We start from the raw sequence: 5,525 nt of genomic DNA on the forward strand, positions 1-5,525 counted from the left end.
ATCATCTCGGATAAAAGTGCCCTATTCACTTCTCATATTTGGAGGTCTTTTCAAAAAGGTCTAGGTACTCAAGTGAATCTTAGCACTGCTTTTCATCCTCAATCAGATGGTTAAATGGAGCGTACCATTCAAACCCTAGAAAATGTATCAAGATCTTGTGTAATTGATTTCAAGGGAAATGGGGACGATCACTTACTGTTGATTGAGTTCTTTTATAATAATAGCTACTATTCAAGTATTTCCATGGAACCATTTGAAGCACTCTATGGTAGGAGATGTAGGTCTCCGGTTGGGTGGTTTGAGGTTTGTGAGTCCTCACTCTTTGGTCCCGAGATGATCCATGAGGCTATTGAGAAAGTTTGGTTGATAAGAGATCGGATGAAAACAGCCTTTAGTTTGGAAAATCATATGCCGACAATAGAAGAAGAGACCTTGAAACTGAAGTAGGTGATTTGGTTTACTTGAAGATGTCACCTATGAAAGGGGTGAAGACATTCGTTAAAAAGGGGAAATTAAGTCCCCAGTATGTTGGTCCTTATGAGGTAACGCCACGGGTTGAAAAAGTTGCTTATGAGTTAAAACTACCTAGTGAACTAGCATCAGTTCATCCAGTATTTCATGTTTCCATGCTCAAGAAATATATAGGTGATCCGGTGTCTATTCTCCTTTTTTAAGGGTTAGGGGTAAATGAGAACCTTTCTTATGAAGAGATTCCAGTTAAGATCCTAGATCGTCAAGTCAAAAAGTTAAGAAACAAAGAGGTGGCTTCTCTAAAAGTACTAGAAATCAACTATTTTAGGGTGCAACATGGGAGGCCGAGGCTTACATGAAGTCCCGCTACACTTATCTTTTTATCCTTTAAGGTTACTACTTACTCTTAAAGTGAAAATCGTGAATAATGTCAATTTGGATTGTTTTTTAATATGCATGTTTTAGTAAAGGTTTATGCCAAAAAAGAAGTTTCATGAAAAATGCTTTTATGATATAGTTGGATTTATATAAAATGTGTCTATATGTGTTCTTGAGGTTTATGGTATTTTGTATGATCTTGAGAAGAAACATTTCATGGTAACTCTTTGATGTTTATGTTGAGCGCTTATATGTAGTAAATTGACTTGCTATGTGAAATGTCATGTTTATGTGTTGGATGGGGTGTGAAGTGATCCTATGAGATGTGACTTACGAATATAAGCATGTTGTTTTGTTTAGTTGCTAGTATTGAGTCTCTTCTCTACCTATAAAAAGATGTAAGTGTCATTCGAAGACTAAAATTCCTAAAGGGGAATAATATAACACTCCAGAAGTTCATGACTTAGTCTAGATCCTCACTAGATGAATTATGCCTTAAAAATTGTTTCTAATCATAAACTAATGTATTGAACCTAATAAGGAAGTGCTAGAACCAAAACGTCAAAAATCGACCAAGACGTTCGGAGACTAGTGAAATTGAGCTAGAGTGCCTCTTGGCATATTTTAAGGGGTTTACGAGTCCAAATTTAGTCAATTTGGGTAGAGGTTGTAAACACGTAGTAGAGTGTGTTTAGTGTCAAAATGGCCGGATACGACTCTTAAAGGACCACCCTACAGGTCCTTGAGAAGGACCCTTCCATTGAAACTCAAAAAATTGTTTTGTGGCAGTGTGATACCACGAGCCAAAGCTATGAGCCGTCATTTGAACGACTCTCCATCGTCTTATGTAGTTGGTTGACGCTTAGACATTTGTAAAGATGGATCCATAAAGGGTCTCTCTGACCAAAACGGTGCCATGCCAGGATGGTCTGTTCATGGAACGACAGACCGTCGACTGGGGTCGTCGATTGGGTATGTTCACTAGTGCAAAAAAAGTATGCCGAGCCAAGGGTGATTTGTTAAATTCCACACATGAACAGTTAAGTGTGGGGTCGGTCTAAATTGGTAATTTTAAGTATATTAAAATACATTAACTCTTTTTAAAAACTAATTCTTCATAACTTCAAAATTATAAGTAAAAACCCACTTTCCCTCTCTGACCAATTATTTTGCTACACCACCATTCAAGAACAAAGAAGAACTCAAGCTAGGACACTCAAGACTCACTCTTTCTCACTTCAATTTCGTGTAATATAATCAATTAAGGTATGAGTATCATGATTCATGTACTAGTTTCTCCACATAGACCTTTAAAACTTTTAAGTTTCGAAATCTGTACTGTGACAAAAAACGAGGGTTTTGAAATCTCGTCATGGGATCACTCTTAAATTGTTTTATTTATTTTATTTTACTTATATTATAAATATATTGGGATTAATTTAGGATTTGTATTGTGAAGATCCCCCAAGAACCCATGTGAAACCATAACCCAACTTTCAAGAATGTTGTAGGATGAATTGAGTAATCATGATCATCATGTATTGTAATTGATGATTTATATAATTATATAATCTTGCCTTCCATGACAATTATGATTTAAATAAGGTTAATTATGATTCTTGATTTGTAAGAAGGTAATTCTAGGGTTGTATATCTGATTAAGAGACATTGTCCATAGACTTTAAATTTTATTGCAATGTATATGGCTTATGGAAGGGTACAAAAAGGTAATTAGGATGGTTTCCATTCTCTTAAATCTTATGAGATTGGTCTCTTGGGTTGATTGAATGTATAATCCTCACGAAAACACTATAATTATGACTATGACAGTATTACTCACATATATATGATGATTCTAGGATGAATGTTCATTCTCACTTAATGAATCTAAGAGCTTTATGTTCAATTGTATTGAATGAAGATGAATTACTCTTCACACATGTAAATACAATTAAAAGAACAATGGTAGTAGGTTAGGAAACATACTAAGCACCGAGTGGATATTTACAATGAGGAATAGATCCTCCAGCTAATGCAATAGGCCGGGTCATACAAGTGATTACTGAAGAGATAAAAGCCTTCCCGTTAATGCAATAGGCCAGGTTTCTAAAATCAATCTCACTTTCCCTTAACTATGTGCGCCCGTAGGACATAGCTAGTGGATCCACATAGTAACTTGTTTCTAGGTTTTACCTAGGAAAGTGCAATGCCCTTTTTCGGTGTTGGGATATACGACACCGAATTCCATCGAAATCTCTCATGGTCTATGTCGGTTATAGTTGCGCTTCCCTCAAGTAATAAAGTAATGTAGTATTGAAGAAGCAAGGACTACTCTAAAATCTCCTAATGAGTTTACTAAGTACAAGAGGAGGTATGGGACTTCACTTGTACATTGCTCTAGTAGGCTTAGAGGGTTGTTGCAGGTGGTTCCATGTAATAGAATGCTTGGTAGGTTTGTAGTATAGGATGCGAACTCTACATTGAACAAGTGAACCCCTAAGAACTGCTAAAGTCATGTTATGTTAAAGTTAAGATATTATTGTAGTATTGGCTTATATGATATATTGAAGATGCAAATGGCTTTTAAAAACCTCATATATGCATACCTTATATGTGAAAATACATTTCTCATGCTTTAAAGGTTTTTGTGCTTTTGTCCATGCTTAGTGCATTAATTGTACGAACCATTTTTCTCCGTTTTATATTATGAGTATAGTTTCCGGCTAATTGATTGCTCCTCCATTTTTGAAGAAGGCTTCGACTTCTATTTCCAAGATATTGTGGTAAGTCCTCATATATTCGAGGACATATGCACTAGTGGACACTACACGTTTTCTCGATTGATGTAATAGACTTAGTAATCTTCTCTTATGTACATTTGTTCTAAATACTATTGTGTTTAAAGGTCTAGGACCCTATTTGACTTTTGTTGAACTCTTATAAATAGATGGTGTTGTGCAAATCATAGACTATGATCATGAATTATGTATACTAAAAGTGAAGTCAATGTAAACTTCATAAGCGAGGAGTCTATGTAAACTCCGTATGTTATATATGATAAGTCTAAGTATACTTCACTATGTAAATGTTTTAAAGATATTTCTTTATTATTTCAATTTAATTATGCAATGACGATTATACTAAGAGGTTTATATGAGACTTCTCCGAGGTCTAATATGCCGATATTGTTTAGGGGGTGGTCCCTAGGTATTACATAGGATGCTCAAAATCACATTATCTCTTGAAAAAATACATAAAGCTCCTTCTCAGTGACTATGCTAAGGAGGGCAGGTAATTTAATCTTGGTCATAAAAGAGTTCACTTTTGGTAGCTTTATGCAGGTATACACTCATGGTGTGTCAAGTTGATGGGATGATTCAAGCACACTAAGGAAGGTTTTAAATTGAAAAGAGGACCTGGTCCTCGTGAGGTTAGTATTACTTATGCTATATTGTCTTAGTTGTCAACATCATCGCCACGTGCTTATACGCCATTCCTCGCGTCAGTTGCAAGCGACTTTTCAATTTTGTATACAACAATCGCTACTGTTAGGGACCCGATACCCTTGTAACTCCTCTTTATAAAATCCGACTTAGTGAATCAAACTAATTGTTCTTCAATCAATTTCTCTTGATGATTTATTAACACTCTCTCAAAATACGTCTATCAATTCTTTCAAAAATAAGTAACTCTCAATATTCTTCAAAGACCCCACTCTACAAAGAAGTTGAACACCCTAGTTCATTCAACTTCTCCACTCTTATGCCTGAGGAATCACCCTCAAATCCAATCTATGGAGTAAGTGAAATGAATGAATATATTCAACCTCAAACAGAAACAGTTGCCTCCCGTGTTCTGCCTTCTAACGAGGTAGAGCCTCAATGTTTGGTAAAAAACCTGGCGTTGAACCTCTCTTTTAATAAACGAAAGTTGGGTGCATGGTTTTATCATCTACCATGTCTTAAAAGTTGTTTAAATGGGACATGTCAGAGGGAAAGGGTCCAGAATCCTTTATCCTAACAGCAAGGGCAGAATTTGTGGGAGTTCAAAGTTTAGTTTCATTACGGGGAGATGCTTAACCAGACTTTGGGACAAAGAACTCAGGTAATAAAATCAGGTCCCACTCAGAAGTCAACCTCTATTTGACTAAACTCCAACTTTTTTGTGTTGGAACTGATGAGTATAAAGAAGAAGGGCCTCGATTAAGGTGGAAAACTAGTGTTGTGCGAGGCACAAACTCCTCCCAAACAGGAGTTTAAGAGTTTGATACCGCCTAAATTGTTCCTAAATGTGTATCTCCTGTTTCACGTGCTTATAGTGACAAGGAAAGAAAAAGAAAGCCAAAGGGGAAACACATTTTAAAGATCACCTAAAAGAGGAAAAGAAGAAGTATGGAACAAGAAGTGTGATTCAAAAGGTTCTACGGAGTTCTATGGAGGCACATTATACTCACACTAAGCAAATCAGGAGAAGGAGACGAGGGATTCCTAGTTGTAGATCCTATATCTAATGCTATAACTATTATTGATAGTGATACCCAATGTTTTGATATTTTCAGGGATGTGGCAAAACAAATAGGGAAGACAATGAGGAAAGGGTCAAATTAAAATAAAAACTAAAAAAGATTGCAAGGAAATCACCTGCAAAGAAAGAGAAAATGATAAAACAAAAATACT

This window comes from Solanum pennellii, chromosome 7 (assembly GCF_001406875.1).
Source record: "Solanum pennellii chromosome 7, SPENNV200".
Classification (NCBI taxonomy): Eukaryota; Viridiplantae; Streptophyta; class Magnoliopsida; order Solanales; family Solanaceae; genus Solanum; species Solanum pennellii.